Source organism: Bufo gargarizans, chromosome 11 (genome assembly GCF_014858855.1).
Source record: "Bufo gargarizans isolate SCDJY-AF-19 chromosome 11, ASM1485885v1, whole genome shotgun sequence".
Taxonomy (NCBI): Eukaryota; Metazoa; Chordata; class Amphibia; order Anura; family Bufonidae; genus Bufo; species Bufo gargarizans.
This window is the reverse complement of record NC_058090.1, coordinates 27,999,385-28,021,083: the sequence shown is the minus strand read 5'-3', so window position 1 is coordinate 28,021,083 and position 21,699 is coordinate 27,999,385. Positions and strand designations below refer to the sequence as shown.

The 21,699-nt window shown below is 43.8% G+C and overlaps 1 long non-coding RNA gene across 1 annotated transcript; it reads right to left on the bottom strand.

Moving 5' to 3' along the window:
* Positions 1–9,776: 9,776 nt before the first annotated feature.
* On the bottom strand, positions 9,777–13,369 carry LOC122922237. The gene is made up of 2 exons (XR_006387112.1): positions 13,338–13,369; positions 9,777–12,171 (listed from the first exon to the last, which is right to left on the bottom strand). It is a non-coding gene; the product is annotated as an uncharacterized LOC122922237 (long non-coding RNA).
* Between the last annotated feature and the right edge of the window lie 8,330 nt (positions 13,370–21,699).

Below are 21,699 nucleotides of genomic sequence, written 5' to 3'. Positions count from 1 at the left end.
CCATTATATTCTCCTATATTATTTAGATCTGGCCTGAGCGTGTCCTTTCCTTGCACTGCTCTCATTATCCGGATCTGACTAGGTTTTTGAGCCATACTAAAAAGCAATGCAATCATTTCACCAAGGGTCTATTGTTCGTACTATTGCTCTCTGCTTTCATCTGTACCTGTTTTGCTAGTGGCGAGTGCAATAAAAACATATGGGAAAGTTTAAAAGGATTATCAGATCAGTGGGGTCCAACACCCGGGACCCCCGCTGATCAGCTGTTTGAGATGGCACCAGAGCTCACAGTAGCGCCGCGGCCTTCTCTCTGCTCACCAAGCACAGCGCCGGACATTATATAGCAGCTCTGCTTGGTATCGCAGCTCAGCCCCGTTCACTTCACTGGGGCGGAGCTGCAACATGGCCATGTGACCGATGAACGTGACATCACATGACCTAGGGAATGCTGTGAGAAGGCCACGGCGCTACTGCGAGCGCCTGGCGCCTTCTCACACTGCTCATAGATGGGAGTCCGGGGTGTTGGATCTCCACCGACCAGATACTGATGACCTATCCAGAAGATAGGTCATCAGTATAAAGATCTAGGAAAACCCCTTTTAAGTGTAGAGTGATTTATACAGTTTGCTTGTATCGGCCCTTGAGACATTAGTGGGTTGGATGGACTAGTGTATACTCGGCTTAAAGAGGTTTTAGTGACCCTCAAAGAAGTGACCCAAGTTAGCCACACACATGCTCAGCCACCTCTCATTACCTGATATGGCAGGCACCTCGTCAGGCTGGTCAGGGGGGACCCCGTTTTCCACATAGATTCAGGTCCCAGTGTATATGCTATGACTGTCTATGTTGGGAATCCCCCAGGTGTGGTTCTGCCAGGTCCACCCAAATCGGTTGTTGAAACCACTGAACTAGAAAGAAGCCGTGTCCCTGTCCCCCTAGACTGCAGCACACGGTCAACTTATGATGACCGTCGATAATACTTCAGGATGAGCTTACCCCTGCATAGCTGTCATCCTGCCCATTCGGTGAGCGGAGAGGAGCCTGCATGCAGGATGACACTAGTCTGCTCCCATCTCCTGATGCAATGCTCCGCTGTACTGGCGCACATGCCAGTGCTAGCTCTATGAGTCATCTTATTGAAAGTAATTCTTCTACCACAGCATAGCTGAACTACATGCAATACTCATGAGTGATTACGTGCAGATTGTCTGCTTGCCCCATATCAGGGAAGTCACCTTTCCAATTACAGTACTAGCCACATATCTAACAGTTCTAGACTTGTACCATGGCCAACTGTGTGCCCAATAAAAGTGCTAGTTACAAGCCCTGAAAACAGTGTCCGCCACAGGCCTCTGCAATCACCAGTGGCGTAGCGTTGGTAGCCAGAACCCGGGGCAAGCCAAGTATTGCACCCCCCCAACCTGTGACCACGCCCCTTTTTTAAAACTAATAATGTAGTAGATGTCACCTGCAGTCCTATGTAACACCACAGATAACAGTGATAACTCTCTGAGTACAGATAATGTAGTAGATGGGTGTGAGGCCCCAGATTTCAGAACACGCACAGTGTGACCTCAAGTCTGGGGCCGGGCTGAGGCAGTGTGGGCCAAATTCTATATCCAACCTCCCCCCTACCGTGAAACAGATATTTGGATGGACATAACATACATTGCTATGAAATATACAGGAGAATACAGCACCAGACCGGTTACATCCAGTGACCTCTCCTGTGATTGACTTTCCTCAACGTCTTCATTCGGAGATAGGACCGTCATGACACCTTCTTTCAGCCGCGTCTCGTCTCTGCAAAGTTTCGCAGAAAATGTTTTAGATTCCTCACTTTACTATTATCCTCAGATAACAGACGTCCCCTCCCCCCGTAGTGCCCATAAGTATAATGCTCTCTGTATAATTATAATATATAATGGCCCCCTCTGTATTATTATAATGACCACCTCTGTAGTATTAAAGTAATAATTATGGCCCCCTTTAGCCCCTCCAGCATACAGTCCCGTGTAAGATACATCACTCCCCCTGCCTTCAGTCCTTCTTGCAAACAATCCCATGTAAAATACATCACTCTCCCTTCAGCTCCTCCAGCATACAGTCCCATGTAAGATACAACCCCCAGAGGATGCCATCTGCCCATCTCTCCTGTCCATATACCAGGCCTACCAGTATTACACCTTCAAATACCGCCTGGTCACCCCACACCTAACAGTCTGAGTCACTTGTCTCCCTAAGTGTTAGGTGGGGTGACCAGGCGGGCAGGTGGTATATCAGGGGCTAATGCTGGTAGGCCTGGTATATGGACAGCAGAGATGGGCAGATGGCATCCTCTGGGCAGTACTCTCTCTCTCTGGTCTTCCTTCACCAGCCCCCTGACTGCCACGGTCCTGCTTGGCCTGGCTCTCATGGCACTTCACTGCCTGGTGCTCGGCTATCAGCGCTGAGTGACTCAATCACACTGCAACATTGACTGAGTCACTCAGTGCTGATAGCCGAGCACCAGGCAGTGAAGTGCCATGAGAGCCAGGCCAAGCAGGACCGTGGCAGTCAGGGTGCTGGTGAAGGAAGACCAGAGAGAGAGTACTGCCCAGAGGATGCCATCTGCCCATCTCTGCTGTCCATATACCAGGGTAGGCCTGGTATATGGACAGCAGAGATGGGCAGATGGCATCCCAGAGAGGCAGTACTGTCTGTGTCCCTGGTCATCCTTCACCAGCACCCTGACTGCAGTGCCATGGTGCCATCTGCTTGACACTGACTGGCACAGTGGCACTTAACTCATATTATCATATATTACCCCTAAAGCCTGCCTGCCCTCAGCCCATGCCAACACAGTACACTGAGACAGTGACACTGACTGTAACTCACTCTGTCTCAGGGTCGCTTGAATCACTGTCTCTAGGCTGGACTACAGTCTACTACTGATTCAGCTGCAGACATCTTCTGCTTCTTCTTGCTCCGGTGTTCCGGAATTTTCTGCTACCCGGAATATTTTGCTACCCACGTCACTTCCAGTAGTGACATGGGAGGTGTGTCACTCACCTCGGCTCCTCATTGGCTCTGCCAGTGGTTTGGTGGCGCAGGCGCGGAGGATTCACCCGTAGCGTGAACGCGCCGAAGGTAGCAGAAAATTCCGGGCCACTGCGCATGCGCGAAAAAGACGGCCGAACGTAGCAGAAAATTCCAGCTTCGCGCATGCGCAATGGGCCGGAATTTTCTGCTACCTTCGGCTCCTACTGCGCCTGCGCCGAGCCGTCTCGTTTAGCAAGCAGAAGGTAGCAGAAGATTCCGGTCTACTGCGCATGCACGATGCCGGAATTTTCTGCTACCTTCGGCTCCTACTGTGCCTGCGCCGAGCCGTGTGGCAGCACACTGTATTAGGGTTAGGGTCTACTCTAGGCGCGCATGCGCCGTGGCCTGTCATTTTAACTTCAGTGCAGCAAGCAAGCCTGTTATACTCGCGCTTGCGCATGGACCTGTAAAAGTTTGCGAGCCATTTAACTGACTCGGCGCTACTGCGCCAAGTCGTCTTTTTCGCACATGCGCAGTGGGCCAGAATCTTCTGCTACCTTCTGCTTGCTAAACAAGACGGCTCGGCGCAGGCGCAGTAGGAGCCGAAGGTAGCAGAAAATTCCGGCCCATTGCGCATGCGCGAAGCTGGAATTTTCTGCTACGTTCGGCCGTCTTTTTCGCGCATGCGCAGTGGCCCAGAATTATCTGCTACCTTCGGCGCGTTCACGCTACGGCTGAATCCTCCGCGCCTGCACCACCAAACCCCCGGCAGAGAGAAAAAAAACCCGGCAGAGGAAAAAAAAACAAAAAACACAGCGATGGCGATTTAACTTGTGCCACCCCAGCGGACAGCGCCCCCCTGCAGTGTGGCGCCCGGGGCAACGCCCCCCCCCCCCCCCCCACGCTACGCCCCTGGCAATCAGATGCCTTATAACATTGACCTATAACATTTTGCTTTTGTCTAATAAGGCATATGTAATGAGTAGCTGACATGGATGCAGCTAAGGAGACAAGGACAAACAATGGTACCTACTCCCTGTGAGCTTGGTTCTGGTACCGTATTTATTCACTGAGCTTGTATCTGATACTGTTTGTATCTTCTGAGCTTGGTTCTGGTACTCTATGTATGTACTGAGCTTGGTTCTGGTACTCTATGTATGTACTGAGCTTGGTTCTGGTACTGTATGTATGTACTGAATTTAGTTTCTGTGCTGTACTTATGTACCATATCAAGCTTGGTTCTAGTGCTGTATTTTTTTTAATGAACCAAGTTCTGGTGCTGTATGTGCTGAGCTGGGTTCTGGTACTATATTAATATGCGGAGCCTGGTTTTGGTGCAGTATTTATATACTTAGCTTTGTTCTGGTTTGGTATTTATGCAATGATCCTGATTCTAGTGCTCAATTTCTATAATGAGCTTAGTTCTGGTGTTGTAGTTATGTGATGCGCCTGGTTCTGCTGCTGTATTTATATATTGAGCTTGGTTCTCTTGCTATATACAGTATATGTATAAAGCTTGGTTTTAGTGCTGGATTTAGTACTGGTACTATATTTACTTAGCTTGGTTGTTAAATTACAATAATATTTATTTAGGTACTGTTTTAGTATACAGTTTATTTCGAAAATTTTAATCTTTTTAATTTGGTAAGGTCAGAATACATTTCTGAACCATGAGCACTAGGCTTGAGCAAATCCGGTTCGGATTGCTCTACCGTCTGTGAAAGTAGCCTGAGCGGATCCGTTCAGACTTTACATTGAAAGTCAATGGGGGACGGATCCGCTTGAAGATTGAGCCATATGGTGTCATCTTCAAGCGGATCCGTCCCCATTGACTTCCATTATAAGTCGGAACGCATCCGCTCGCCTCCGCACGGCCAGGCGGACACCCGAACGCTGATTGCAGCGTTCAGGTGTCCACTCACTGAGCGGAGCGGAGGCTGAGCGCTGGCAGACGGATGCATTCTCAGTGGATCCGCCTCCACTGAGAATGCATTAGGGCCAGACGGCTGCGTTCAGGTCCGCTTGTGAGCCCCTTCAAACGGAGCTCACGAGCAGACACCTGAACGCAGGTGTGAAAGTAGCCTTAAATTCGGTTGTGGTGTTTCGAACAGAAAATACTTCTATACCTTATGCAAATGATGGTTTTAGTGCAGTGATGGGCAAGACCTAGTCCCTTTATTGTGCATTGAGCCCAATTGGAGCCGGAGTGGAGGATGGGAGTGATAGTGGCTCTGGATGTTACAGTCAATCACAGTGGCTTTCCTCACACCTTTGCTCCCCGAGGCCATGCAGTAAAAGGAACCCTGCTTCTGGAGCTTCTGCCTGATGGTAGTTGGGGTGCCCGTGATGTTCAATGTCTGTATGGGTGCAAGGCAGGGCGTATGGTGCAGAAGTCAATTACCAGGCAAGAGCTAAAGTAACAAAATAGGAGTTGCAGTACATCCAACAACAGCAAAACACTGTTCCAATTGCGCAGAGTGCAATTCACAGATAACGATGAAAGGATTTAGGCAAGGATGGGAGTTATGGCCCTCTTCTGTCTCAAGTCTCTTCCTGCAGAATCGATGGAGGGCAATAGTACTCTTTCTATGGTGGCTGTAATGTACAGTGTGGGATACAGAGTTTTAGAGCTAGGACTGACCAGGTCGAGTGGAGGGTGTCTTAAAGGGAGTCTGTCACCAGCATTTCACTTTTTTAACCCTTCCCATAGCTCCCTAGCATGCTTACAGTTAATAAAAACGGAAGAGGCGGGGGGGACGCAATGAAAATGCTGAGCTAGCAGGGCACCTAAGAGGGTAACGCTGCCCCTGGGCACTTGCGAGCCCTCATTTGCATATCTTATAAAGATGGTTTTTGATGGTTCTATAAGTCCAGGATTGATGCCAGAGGTAACGTTTTTATTAACTGTAAGCATGCTAGGGAGCTGTGGGAAGGGTTAAAAAGTGAAATGCTGGTGACAGACTCCCTTTAATGTTCCACACTGCAGTAAAGTCTAGCTGCTTTTGGTAGCAGGTTACCTTACTAACTCCAATGCTCAGCTATGCAGATTTCTGAACCTTCTCTTCTCTCTCTTCCTTTTTGTAGATCATGCAGAAATTGGTGAGTCTCTGTAGGCTCGATAAGAGGGAGCATATCTTCCTCTCTCTACAAATGCCAGTCTAGGTTCTCCTAAGGTTAGGGGTGGGGACGAGAACTATTGATGTGCATCACAGTAAGCCTATGCTGACCTTTTTTTCAAAAAAAATGCTTTAAAATTTATTAAGAAAATTCAGTCGATCACAGTGTAGCAACCTGAAGCATTGTTTTGCATCACAATTATTGTATATTGTTCTGCACTCTGTCTAATGGGCTTTTTTTTTTTTTTTAACCATTTGTAAAATTAAATTTAATAAAGACATTTGTGCCTGACATATTGTTACTGTACTGGACTCTGTCCAACAATACATTACTCTTTATTGGATAGACTGTGTGACTTCTGATTGTTTTTCTTGATAAATATCATGTTAAACATAACATTTCTGTTAAAAGACAGAGTGTCAATGGACAAATCCGGCAGGCTGTTCCAGCAGAGAGGACACGTGCAGCGGTTTTTGTTCAGCCGATTCTCGGCATATTTACTGGGTAGCAGCCAGATCTGTTTGACCCCGTTATACTTAATGGGGCCGGTGGGTATTCCAGTACCATTCAGCAATGCCGGACCCAGAGAGCTCCAGCGGGCTGTTCTCTGCTGGAGCAGCCTGCTGGATCTCATGCCGCAAATGTGAAACTAACCTTAACCCTAAGTTCACACCTGAGCGTTTTACAGCGCGTTCAAACGCGCTGTAAAACGCTCAACACATGAAAACCAATGCTTCCCTATGGGAATGGTTCTCACCTGGGCGTTTTACAGCGCGTACGATCGCGCTGTAAAACGCCCGACGCATAATCAAGTACTTGAGCTTCTTTGGGGCGTTTTGACGCGCGTTTGTGGCCATAGGACACTGCAGTCAATCACACAAACGCGCGTTTACTATTACAAAAAACACGCATAAAAACGCACGACAAAAACGCGCGTAAAACACGCGTTTGAGAAACGCTCAGGTGTGAAAGCAGGGTTAAAGAAACATCTGTGTCACGTCATCTGGCCGTGAGAATGTAAGTGGCTGTAGCACAAGTGGCAGCAGCACTGTCAGCACCAGCCATTAGGCCACAGTTGTCCCTTGCCTCTTGTATTAATGGCGTCATGCCTTTGAGATGGTGTTCAGCACATTGCTCCTGCTCATCCTCCATAACAGTTCATTTGATGCCTAATAGAAATGGTTGTTTTGCATCTGTCTTCATTGACCCTTCCTAGTGGATCTACCCCAGATGCTAAGGAAGATATTCCAGATACTGTTTTATGAATTGTATGACATTAGAGAAGGCGGGTGTTGGTGGTAGTGATAAAGATCAGAACCAATGTATGGCCAAAACATCATAAAAACCTGCCAGGGGCAGATCTGCTTCTGCTGTGGTCAGCTTGGGATGCTGCTGCTCTTGGTGTAGGTTCACAAGCTGTAAGACCCTGGGCAAGCCTGGATGGTAGTGATGGCAGCTCTATGTGACCAAGACCATCCTCCTCCTAATCCCCATTGTTATTCTAGCAGCCGGGTCATATCCATAAGTAATGCAGTAGGTGGTCATTGTCGTCATACTCAGCGTCAACATAATCAGCTACTGTTTCTTCTGTTCTGACTACTCCTTCTTCATCATGTCATTTTCAGTCATCCCATGGGCTCATGCACACAACTCTGTTTTGTCCGCATCGGATCCACGTTTTTGGTAGATAGCATGCGGACACATTCATTTCAATGGAGCCTCAAAATATGCAGACACAACACTGTTTTGCGGACAAGGTTAAGACATTTCTATTGAAGTTAAAAAGAACATGGCAATGACACAACCAGGATCCGAAATTTGTGGACTGCAAAGCACATACGGCCGTGTGCATGAGGCCTTAACAGAATGTGTGGGCAGGAAACAACAATGCTGGTACCATTACCCCGACACAGCCGCACATCTCTTGCCTTGTCCATCATGTACCATACTGTACTGCTGCCCCTACACAACCACACATCTCTTGCCTTGTCCATCATGTACCATACTGTACTGCTGCCCCTACTACTACCCCTACACAACCACACATCTCTTGCATTATCTATCATGTACCATACTGTACTGCTGCCCCTACACAACCACACATCTCTTGCCTTGTCCATCATGTACCATACTGTACTGCTGCCCCTACTACTACCCCTACACAACCACACATCTCTTGCCTTGTCCATCATGTACCATACTGTACTGCTGCCCCTACACAACCACCCATCTCTTGCCTTGTCCATCATGTACCATACTGTACTGCTGCCCCTACACAACCACCCATCTCTTGCCTTGTCCATCATGTACCATACTGTACTGCTGCCCCTACACAACCACCCATCTCTTGCCTTGTCCATCATGTACCATACTGTACTGCTGCCCCTACACAACCACCCATCTCTTGCCTTGTCCATCATGTACCATACTGTACTGCTGCCCCTACACAACCACCCATCTCTTGCCTTGTCCATCATGTACCATACTGTACTGCTGCCCCTACACAACCACCCATCTCTTGCCTTGTCCATCATGTACCATACTGTACTGCTACCCCTACACAACCACCCATCTCTTGCCTTGTCCATCATGCACCATACTGTACTGCTGCCCCTACTACTACCCCTACACAACCACACATCTCTTGCCTTGTCAATTATGTTCCATACTGAACTGCTGAGGCTGAGAACCCTTCCCTGCTCAGTTTAACAAACCTAAAACTGCTGCCAAAAAGGATAATTTTTTGCGGCTTGTGTAAAAAATGATTGCTTCTTCACTTTTCAGGAGAATATATTTTCTACATGAAGCCAAATGGGACATTACTCACGAAAATGGGATAATTTTTCAACTGCTTGTTAACAACAAAAAGCGATTGCTTCTTTAGATACCACCGTGTGTGTATCAACACCGGCAGGCATCTGCCCCCATGAAGGGATAGTTTGTGGAAAGTTCTTTTAATTAAAAAAAAAAATCTGACAATGCAGGCTATTTGTTACCACCTATACAGTACCATCCAGTTACCCATTTATGTCACTTTGACATTACAAATCTTCTCTTGGTGTTAAAGAGCTTAAAAGGGGTTGACCTCAAATGTCATACATTACTTTTACATTTTTCAGTTGGGGGCCCTTTCGATTTGGGTCAAATTTATTTGGACTGAATCGTATCTGACCGCTGAGTCGATAGAATCCAAACTGAAATGAATTTCCGAAAATCTGTTCATCACCTCTAGGTATTATGTTTACCCTTTAAGTTCTGTCAGTTCACGGCGAAATTAGAATATATTCACTTACGCCTCAGGGACTGAAAATAATTCATTCTGATAATTTTATTACAGAAAAATGAGCTTATGAATGTTTATTATATATGAAATGTCTATAGGTTCTTTAACCGGATCATAATCAATTCAAGTGCATTGCGTTACCTTTTATTACAGTGATCATTTCTGCGCTTGCAGCCCTACATCATGGTAAAATACAGCATGAAATTCCTGTTGGCGCAGTCACTGAATAGAGAATAGGCAAACACACAGTCTAATTGAAAATGTGTTTGCTTTGCTGCTCCAGGAATTAAGAAAATAATATTTTTTTTTAACCCAGTTCTGCAGGTTTTTATAGTAAAAAAAAAAAAAAAAATACTCCAATAGAAAATTTACATGAAATTTTATTTTAGAAAAGAGGACAAAACATTGCAGTGGCGTAGAAATACGTGCATTGACAGAGCATAATATGGCCAAGAGTTCTTGGAAATGCAAGCACTAGAGGTAACACTGGGCGCTCATGTGAAGAAACTGTCACCTCTTCTAAAACGGATTTCAATTTATCACTGTACGCTCTTATCTTACTTAAATATAGATAACGTATTTTTCAATATTCTTAGGTTTGAAGCTGTGAAGAAAAGCAGAATAGATAGACCTGTATAGGAATATTCTACAGGATGCCGATCTGCTGAGTTTGTCATTTGGCACAAGTCATCCCAACACAGGAATGTAAGTAAACTTATTGCGTTATTGATGTGAATAGTTAATGCAACACAGTCATAAAGAGGAGAATACCACATCATAAATAACTAACTCATAGCTGGCGCAGTACCACTTATTACCAGCAGATGGAGAGCTCTCACAGAGTAATAAGACAGAGGAATGACACCTTCTGCTGGCAATAAGTGGTACTACACTAGCTGTATATTTTTTTGGTTACTATTTTGGCATTATATAGTATTATTCTGTCAATCAACTAATTATGTACTGAAGGGGTTATATGAAGTTCGAAAACCATGGCTGCTTTCTTACAGACATAGGGGCACATCTGTTCATTGGCTGAGTTTGGGATAGCAAAATTGACTTGTCTGAAGTGAGCTGCAATACCACACACTGCCTATAGTTGTGCTGTATCTGGAAGAAAAAAGTTTTTGTAATGTAAAAAGGGTCCCTTTAAGAAAATAATTTATGAAAAAACATGAGGTTACTGGGAAGCCTGACATGGACACTAATAGTGATGCATTACTGGGATGTGAGTGCAATGGCTCACACTGGTAGTGAGCAGACACTGCTACACAACTGGAATTACACATTTACATCATCTAATTGATTCTCATTATTCAATAATGCAATTAACAAAATTTTGATATAAACTGACCTTCCAGAGATGTGTATCTAGGCATTAACAGTAAATCCGATTTTATTAATATATGATATACAGATGTATCGAAGATGAGTTTGTCTTGTGGCACAGCTCATCAGTTGCATTACAGTTTGTATCTGCCGTCTTAAACTTGGTGAGTTATAACAGTTTACAGAAGAAAGCTAAATGACAAAGTCAGCTCTGCTACATCTGTACTTAATCTGATTTCACTTTAGGGTGCAACTTTTCCCATTCCTGTGAATGGGGCTTGCATTTGGGAAATACAATATCTCCTTATGGAGAGCAGAAATCCACGTGCTTGCTGGGATTGCTGGACGCGGTGTAGTGAGAGCTGCGGTACGGGTCTCTTTGTAGCAAATGTCAAATCCAAAATTGCCTTGTAAGTGGATCTGCTCTGAAACAGCATGTAATATTAAAACAAAACCTATAATGTGTAAAATAACAAAGACACACGCGCCCCCATTGGTCTAATCTTATCATGTAGAAGACGTACTCTGTATTAGATCTCGCCATCCCCCTAAGCATCCTTAAAGCGTTTGTGCAGAATTAGAAAAACATGGCTGCCTTCCAGCAACAGTGCTACACCTGTTCACACGGTGTATGTGGTATTACAACTTCAATTTGACATAGGTGCAATACAATACATAACCTGTGGACAGGGGTAGCGCTGTTTTTGGAAGAAAGCAGACATGTTTTCTTAATACTGGACAACCCTTTAACTATCAGTGCAATATGGTAAAATAAGTCTCTAAGTATCTACAGTATTAAAGGGGTTTATGAGAGTAGCTGAAAACAGGCTGACCTGCAATACTAAACAGAACCTGAAGACAAGAGTGGCGCTGTTTTTTTCCCAATGTCATACAACCCTTCCATGTACCTGGGAAGCTCAGTTCCACGGGTCCAGTCCTCATTAGCACCAGTATTAAGGTTGCAACCCCCCCCCCCCAAAGGGTCTGCTGAACCCAATTATATAGTTCCACCACACAACCCTAGTCCAGTTTCAGTAAGGGATTGTATGGGGTTTTGCAGCCAAAATACAGCCCTACTGTGACCATGTGAAACCAGTTAAAATATACCATTCTGCTTCGTGTGCATTTCCAAGAAACTGGCAAGTTATAGGTTAACACGTCTTAACAAGTCTTCCCTCTCGCAGAAGTGGAGAAGTTCTTCGGCTGTTACTCCTGATGCTGGGGCCTCCATTGTGTCCACAGCGAGAAGAGAGCGCCCGCCTGGTCAAGTGGTCCTAAACATTTCACAATTTCGATAGAGAACTGTTGAACTGTTAAGAACCACTGAGCCAGGTGGACTGACAGGCAGGAGCACAGGTTCCGGGGCGGCAAGGAGGCGGCGGCTGCAATGTGGATGAGCAGCGTTCACATAGTAGACACACCTAAGACGGAATGGATCATGTTAGCAATAAACTCTGAATTAATTACACCAGAGACAAGTCTCATCTGAACCCCCCTCATCAGTCTCCATAGACTTAATCCCCTTGTGAACAATGCCCGATTCCTAGCTGAGCATGTCACCAAATTTTCTGGGACATCGTTATTCGCACATTGTAAACCTGCTGCTGCACCGAACACCATATTGCGATATATGATGATGAGCTGTGGCAAACAACAAACTCAGCTCTGCTACATCTGTTCCTATGTGTGTGAAAGGCCATTGTCTGTGACTTCACACCTCCTGGGGAAAAGACCAGCAAGCCAACAGAATACTGCAATGACACAGAATTAAGGGTATCCCTTTTAAAGCTGTGCTAAAGTCAACACATAAGGCGGTAGACATCACATATAGTGTATTGTATGTAGTGGCACCTGTTCTAGCACTAGACCGCATACGTCATGGCCTAGCGTAATACAGCTAGCGAAATGGAAGGGTAAGAATTAACAGCCAGGATACAAATCGTAGGTATATAACACACAGATCACTGCACACAGGTGTAGCAGAGCTGAAATTGCAATTGGGTCTACATATAAACCTGCAAATTCGAACTCTGGCAGTGATCACAAAGCACAAACAGTTAAAAATACATTCAGCTCTGCTTCATTTCTGTATTAGTATATACTGTAAACTGTGAAATACATTTTTCCAGAGTATCATCAGAGAAAATACCGGCGTGAGACAATGCACCCTAAGTTATTTCTGGTGTATCTCATTTTATACCCCTCAGCCTTTCAGCTCTGCTGCATCTGTACGACAGCTCTACAAGTAGAGATGTAGCAGAGCTGAATTTGCAAAGTTTTGCATGGTAATATGTGGAGTTAGAGCATGTCATAGGTTCACCTACCAGAAAGCACATCCTGATATCACAATGATTTGTGCCTGTTGACAAACAAATCACTGCTACATCTAAATGTGTAAAATAAAGACAACAAAAGGAACAGATAAATACCCCCAGAACTTGCAGTTGGTTGCACCTATCTAATCTCTACCCATGACCCTAGCGGTCAGGTGCTATGGATTATGGATTAGCAGAGTTGAAGGGTTGCTCCAGCCTAAGGTGTCAAGGTCGTAAAGAGATTGTGGTTCTTGAGCTTCCTCCTGACTCACCTGAGTGCCAGGCTTCTCCAGTGCACAATGAGATCTTCTGAGCTTCTCAACAACAAGGGCACTCCTTATATATGCAAGCATCGGCTACCAAGCCATACCTATGCAATCAGAGGAATGCCACCCTCGCCTGACATTACCAGTTTTTCCGGGTAATTTTTTTTCAGGGTGTTTAATAACTATCTGAAGACTGAGCCAAACGTCAGCAGACACGGTCAAACCTGTTCCCAACAGATCATGGACTTTCTTCTCTTAGAAATAGAAATTGCTCAACAGGTTTTGTGAAGAAGCTTGAGAAGGGAGTAAGAAACTCCACCCAGGTGTAACCCTATTAACACCACAGTAAAGGGGCTGTGATTATTATTATGTAAGTCTATGAGATGATGGCTTCATGTGTTGCAGGAAAGGGCTGCTTCATCAATGAATCACATCGTAATAGCCAAGGGTGACCGCGTTGTCCTCAGAATTACCATGAACACCTAGAAGACTCACAATGGAAATTATTCCATGAACTGAACTTGCGTTAGGAAGGTTTCTCTGTCAATGCCATGGCCTTCTGCAGATGCTGAGATCTAGAATGGATGAGCAATGTGGAGCAAGTGGGGTGGTCCTGAGAAGTTGCTGAGATCTGAAGCAGGTGGCAGGCCTTGAGAAGGTGCTAAGATCTAGAGCTCGGATGTCAAGCTCATGGCCTTATAGCTGTTGCAAAATTACAACTCCCAGCGTGCCCTGATAGCCATAGGATGTCCAGGCATGATTGGAATTGTAGTTTTCCAAAACCTGGAGGGCCACGAATTTGACATCCCTGATCTAGAACAAGTTGTGTTTGAGCAGGTACTGGGAGCTAGAATGGATTGTGGGGTCTTAAACAGGTGCTCAGATCTGGAGCAGGTGGAGTGGTTCTGAGAAGTTGCTGAGATCTGGAGCAGGTAGTGGGCCTTGAGAAAGTGCTAAGATCTACATCAAGTAGGGGGTGTCCCTTAGCTGATACTGGGAGCTAGGCTGGATTATGAGGTATTGAGCAGGTGCTGAGATCTAGATCAGGTGGAAGGGTCTTGAGCAGAAGCTAAAATCTGGAATGGTGACTTTTGAGAAGATGCTAAGTGGGTGTCCTTGAGCAGGTATTGAAGTCTAGAACAGGTGGGGTGGTCCTGAGAAGATTCTGAGATCCCAGGCTAGTAGGGGGAGGCCCTGAACAAGTTCAAAGGGAGGCGGGTGAGCAGATAGTACTGGGATCTAGATCAGGTGTAGGGTTCTGGAGCAGGTGAGGTGGTCCTGAATAGGTGCTCGGCATGGTGAGTCTTGTGAAGGTACTGTTGCCAGTAGCCTTGGACCTCAATCAGGTCTAGCTCATGTAGACTACATACACTATTGAAGTCTGTGGTCGTGTAAAGTGTGCCAGCACTGATGGATTGCAGTGGACTTTGAGATTGACTGGAAGAGATCCACTAAAAGGACTGTTTGAAACCTTGGACATTGGACATGTTTATCTGACTGGATAGACATAATATCTTATTGAGGGGGTAATACACATAGGTAAAAGGGCACAAAAGTGACTGCAGACCCAGAGTCTACTACTGGGTCAAATAGGCTTGACAGTAGGTTGTAAAAGTTGATGTAGGACAGTTGTCTCCACCTGTTGTATATCTGTGTTTTTGTAGTTGAAGACCAATAATGTAGGATAAGCTCTTGTTGTTGCTCTGCTTGAATACTGAATAGTATTATTCATGTAATTTTTAGGCTGAGTCATTTCCATATAATGTACTTGGGAGTGTGCGGCCACCACTTGTCTTGGGGGGAGTACTTATTTATAGGAATTTCTCTAAACTCCAATTCTCAAGAGCCTTCAACAGGTCATGATTTCAGGATATTCCATACAGAGAGCCATAGTCCTTCCTGATACACCAACCATCATTCTATCTTGTGTGAAATTCAAAGGAAATCCTTAAAACCTGATCTTTTGGGAGGAGGTGAGGAACACTGATTTGTAGGATACTGACCTGATGAGAGCTACCCTCACCGTCCTCCCAGAGCACCTTTTTGATGGAGACGCTGTCAAAAATGTTTATTAATTTTCAGAAATCTTTGTCGACCTGAGGAAGAAATATAATTTTTTTCATAGGACTAATATATTGACAGGCAGGTACTTCCAATTAGACTCGAATGACAGGTTTGCTTGTCGGACAAGTGGCTTCTAGGGTGAAAGGTTTTAGACTTGTGTATATAGTATAAACTTACTGCCATGACCCTTTGAAGATCTGAAGGGTAAAATCTCATGTGACACATTAGGTCATGTATACTGGGCACATCAGAGACACTGATGATCCTGATGGAGTCTACACTCCTGGACAATACAGCACCACCATGTTTATAGGGCAAGGTATGAGCATAGGGTCTACCAGTCTCCCCGACTTTAGTGTTCCTACTGGATCAAGTTTAGATCATCATAGGGTTGTTTTGATGATGAATGGTTCACTGGAAATGTGAGGAGACCATAATAAGGGCACTAAAATGCAACTGTAGGTCTGCGTGAAACCAGCCTCAGATGAAGGTGAGGGATCTGGATGTTTCATGCAAACAGCCTGTTCTGATATGTAAAAGGCTCCAATTATGAATTAAAGCCATGTTGCTAGTGTGGCGCTATATTTCACCATCGGTACCTGTACGGTACTAGTTTTTGGTTGACACATTGGTGAACAGAAAACTGGAGAGGTACCTGTGATGGGTTGCAATACCCATCCATCACAGGTGTGGCACTATTTTGGAAAAAAGCAGCCATGCTTTTGTAATCCTGGACAACCCCTTTAATAACTGTTATTTGTGACTAGTGTTGAGCGAACTTGTGCTTTTAAGTTCGGTGTCCAAAGTTCGGGTTATCGAAGAATCCCGTTATGGTTTCCGAATTCCGTTATGGTCAGTGGTAGCAGAAATCAAAACAGGATTCTTCGATAACCCAAACCTGAACCTTGGACGCCGAACTTAAAACACAAGTTCGCTCAACACTATTTGTGACACATTGATAGACCCACTGCAGCAGATGTTCTGCTCAACTGAAGGCTTCAAATGAGGAGAGCTGACGTGAAAGTTTAAAAATATATACCTTTATTATTTTTCTATAGATGGGTATAAATACAAAGTGTCCAAAAATAATTTCCCAAAAGAAAAAATGATAAAGAAAATTATAATCTTGGTATCAGGAAGAGGATGATGGGGCAAAACTTTCCCGGTTTTGCCCTAAAATATTTCTCAGCCCAGGGTTACCCCCTGATGGTGGAGGTTCCCTGTCCTCATTCCAAGAACCTGGAATTCCCTATCCAGACCCTACCTCGATATCTCCAATAGTCATAGAATATACATGTATAATGAGATGGTTAAAATCTCTTGTTAGATGTATGAAAAAATGTAGCATTTAGATAAAACAGAAATAGTGACCCCCAACGCGTTTCCCCTCCACCGTGAGGTTCATCAGGGGGTTATGAAAAAAGATCGAAACAAGACATGTAGGGATTTTATGAGCAACAAGATATATGTGGATGATACTTAGCTCCTAAGCCGGTAGTGGGGGAAGGTATGCATCCCGATATAAACAAACCCAGTCAAGGATAACCTAAGAAACAGATCTACAAAAAGAATGACTGTGTTAAAAAAAAAAAAGATGAACACGGATGTAGGTAAGTGCAACCGGGTTTACTCGCTGGCTGGGGACCCACACGGCTTATCCAGCAGATATAGAGCTGATGCGACTGATGGTTAACCACTTTAGGACACAGCCTTATTTCACCTTAGGACCAGCAAATGATAACTTTAAAACGCTTTGACTTATCCAGGCCATTCTGAGATTGTTTGTTTGTTTTTTCGTCACATATTGTACTTCATGACACTGGTAAAATGAAGTCGAAAATTTTATTTATTTTTATTTTAAAAAAATACCAAATTTACCAAAAATGTGTACAAAATTGCAAATTTCCAAGTTTCAATTTCTCTACTTCTATAATACATAGTAATGCCTCCAAAAATAGTTACTTTACATTCCCCATATGTCTACTTCATGTTTGGATCATTTTGGGAACGATATTTTATTTTTTGGGGACGTTACAAGGCTTCGAAGTTTAGAAGCAAATCTTGAAGTTTTTCAGAAATTTTCAAAAACCCAATTTTTAGGGACCATGTTCAGGTCTGAAGTCACTTTGCGAGGCTTACATAATAGAAACCACCCAAAAATGACCCCATTCTAGAAACTACACCCCTCAAGGTATTCAAAACTGATTTTACAAACTTTGTTAACCCTTTAGGTGTTCCACAAGAATTAATGGAAAATAGAGATACAATTTAAAAAATTTCACTTTTTTGGCAAATTTTCCATTTTAATCAATTTTTTCCAGTAACAAAGCAAGGGTTAACAGCCAAACAAAACTCAATATTTATGGCCCTGATTCTGTAGTTTATAGAAACACCCCATATGTGGTTGTAAACTGCTGTACGGGCACACGGCAGGGCGCAGAAGGAAAGGAATGCCATACGGTTTTTGGAAGGCAGATTTTGCTGGACTGTTTTTGTTTTTTTTTGTTTTTTTTTACACCATGTCTCATTTGAAGCCCCCCTGATGCACCCCAAGAGTAGAAACTCCATAAAAGTGACCCCATCTAAGAAACTACACCCCTCAAGGTACGTAAAACTGATTTTACAAACCTCGTTAACACTTTAGGTGTTCTACAAGAGTTATTGGCAAATGGAGATGAAATTTCAGAATTTAAATTTTTGGCCAAATTTTCCATTTGTGGTCGTAAACTGCTGTACGGGCACACGGCAGGGCGCAGAAGGAAAGGAATGCCATATGGTTTTTGGAAGGCAGATTTAGCTGGACTGTTTTTTTTTTTTTTTTTTTTTTTTACACCATGTCCCATTTGAAGCCCCCCTGATGCACACCTAGAGTAGAAACTCCAAAAAAGTGACCCCATTTTAGAAACTACGGGATAGGGTGGAAGTTTTGTTGGTACTAGTTTAGGGTACATATGATTTTTGGTTGCTCTATATTACACTTTTTGTGAGGCAAGGTAACAAGAAATAGCTGTTTTGGCACCATTTTTATTTTTTGTTATTTACAACATTCATCTGACAGGTAGATCATGTGGTATTTTTATAGACCAGGTGGTCACGGACGCGGCGATACCTAATATGTATACTTTTTTTTTATTTATGTAAGTTTTACACAATGATTTCTTTTTTGAAACAAAAAAAAAATCATGTTAGTGTTTCCATAGTCTGAGAGCCATAATTTTTTACGTTTTTGGGCGATTACCTTGGGTAGGGTATAATTTTTGCGGGATAAGATTGGCACTATTTTGGGGTTCGTTTGACTTTTTGATCACTTGCTATTACACTTTTTGTGATGTAAGGTGACAAAAAATAGCATTTTTTTACACCTTTTTTTACGGTATTCACCTGAGGGGTTAGGCAATGTGATATTTTTATAGAGCAAGTTATTACGGACGCTGCGATACCTAATATGTATACTTTTATTTATGTACGTTTTACAATAACAGCTTTTTGTCTCAGGTAGGGGCTCATTTTTTGTGGGATGAGGTGACTGTTAGATTGGTACTATTTTGTTGGGCAAACGCCTTTTTGATCGCTTGCTGTTGTACTTTTAGTGATGTAAGGTGACAAAAAAATTGTTTATTTAGCACAGTTTTTATCTTTTATTTTTTACGGTGTTCATCTGAGGGGTTAGATCATGTGATATGTTTATAGAGCCGGTCGATATGGAAGCGGCGATACCTAATATGTATAGTTCCCCCCCCCCCCTATTTTTTACCAATTTTTTACCAATTTTTTTAACTTTATTTGGGGATAATGACGTTTTTGTTTATTTTTACTTGAAACTTAATTTTTTTGGGGGGGGGGGGGACTTAATTTTTTCAACTTTTTATTTTTCACTTTATTTTTTGTCCCACTTTGGGACTTGAACTTTTGGGGGTCTAATCCTTTTACAATGCATTCCAATACTTCTGTATTGGAATGCATTGGCTGTATGAGTAATACAGTGTGTATTACTCATACAGCTTCCGGCCTGTGAGATCCAGGGGGCTGGATCTCACAGGCTCGTCACCGGAAGGCAGCGCAATGCCTTCCTTAGGCATCGTGCTGCCTTCCATGCCATCGGGTCCCCCCTACAGCCGTATGGGGACCCGATGGCGCCGCCGCAAACCGCAGGTCTGAATTGAATCACCGACACGGGGGGGGGGGGGTCACAGGGGGACCCCCCCGTGCATTTAGCCAAGGTGCCTGCTCAATGATTTGAGCAGGCACCTTGTTCCGATCACCGCCAGGCGGCGGTGATCGGAAATACACATGACGTACCGGTACGTCATGTGTCCTGAAGAGGTTAAGCTCCAAAGTTCCAGCTTTTAAATGCTGGCGCCACATGGCGCTTCTGCACACCGGGAGAGTTACTTCCAGTGCGGTGGAACGCATCACGTAACTTCCTGTTAGTGGAACGCACCATGGAGCGCAAACTATAATGTAAACCTGAGTTGTCCCAGGATCATCTTTATAATATAGCTAAATTTAGTGAAAAAGACCATCACACTAAGGGAAATTAATTTATTTTTATATATAACCAACATAAAATAAATATTAAATAGATAAAAGACAAGGGGACCTCTTAGATGATGAGGTATCCTAAGTAACACGAAATAATGTGGTGACAAATGTAAGTCACCAAAGATGAGGTGCTTCTTGCACCGATAAACCACACAGAGGTACCTATAGATATCAGAAAAGACAGCAGAGAACAGGATAAATCAGATGAAGCAAGTGAAAGTCAATCTTTCTTATCGCCTCTGATATCTATAGGTACTTCTTGTACCGATAAACCACACAGAAGCACCTCATCTCTGGTGACTTACATTTGTCACCACATCATTATTTCGTGTTACTTACGATACCTCATCATCTAAGAGGTCCCCTTGTCTTTTATCTATTTTATGTTGGTTATTTATAAATATATTTTTTTTTCCTCAGTGTGCGCTGATGGGTTTTTTACAAAATTTTAGCTATATTATAAGAATGATCCTGGGACAACTCAGGTTTACATTATGGGTGAATCCTCTCACCTTCCACTTGAATTTCCACTGCACGCCCTCAAAATACTGTTTAGGGAGTTTGCGCTCCATGGTGCGTTCTACTAACAGGAAGTTACGTGATGCGTTCCACCGCACCGGAAGTAACTCTCCCGGCGTGCAGAAGCTCCATGTGGCGGCAGCATTTAAAAGCTGGAACTTTGGAGCTTTAACCATCAGTCGCATCAGCTCTATATCTGCCGGATAAGCCGTGTGGGTCCCCAGCCAGCGAGTAAACCCGGTTGCACTTGCCTACATCAGTGTTCATCTTTTTTTAACAGTCATTCTTTTTGTAGATCTGTTTCTTAGGTTATCCTTGACTGGGTTTGTTTATATCGGGATGCATACCTTCCCCCACTACCGGCTTAGGAGCTACAGTGGATATAAAAAGTCTACACGCCCCTGTTAAAATGTCAGGTTTCTGTGATGTAAGAAAAACGAGACAAAGATAAATCCTTTCAGAACTTTTTTCACCTTTTTAATGTGACCTATAAACTGTACAACTCAATTGAAAAACAAACTGAAATCTTTTAGGTAGAGGAAGATAAAATATATAAATAAAATAATATGGTTGCATAAGTGTGCACACCCTTAAACTAATACTTTGTTGAAGCACCTTTTGATTTATTTTTTTACAGCACTCAGTCTTTTTGGGTATGAGTCTATCAGCATGGCACATTTTGACTTGGCAAGACTTGCCCACTCTTCTTTGCAAAAACACTCCAAATCTGTCAGATTGCGAGGGCATCTCCTGGGCACAGCCCTCCTCTTCAGATCACCCCACAGATTTTCAATCTGACTCAGGTCTGGGCTCTGGCTGGGCCATTCCAAAACTTGAATCTTCTTCTGGTGAAGCCATTCCTTGGTTGATTTGGATGTATGCTTTGGGTAGTTGTCATGCTGAAAGTTGAAGTTCCTCTTCATGTTCAGCTTTCTAGCAGAAGCCTGAAGGTTTTGTGCCAATATTGACTGGTATTTGGAACTGTTCATAATTCCCTCTCGCTTAACTAAGGCCCCAGTTCTAGCTGAAGAAAACCAGCCCCTTGGCATGATGCTGCCACCACCATGCTTCACTGTGGGTACAGTGTTCTTTTGGTGATGTGCAGTGTTGTTTTCGCGCCAAACATATCTTGGCCAAAAATGAGATTTCAGATGTGTTTTTGCAAAATGTAGCCTGGCTTGGATGTTTTTCTTCGTAAGAAAAGGCTTTCGTCTTGCCACTCTGGGCCCATAGCATAGACATA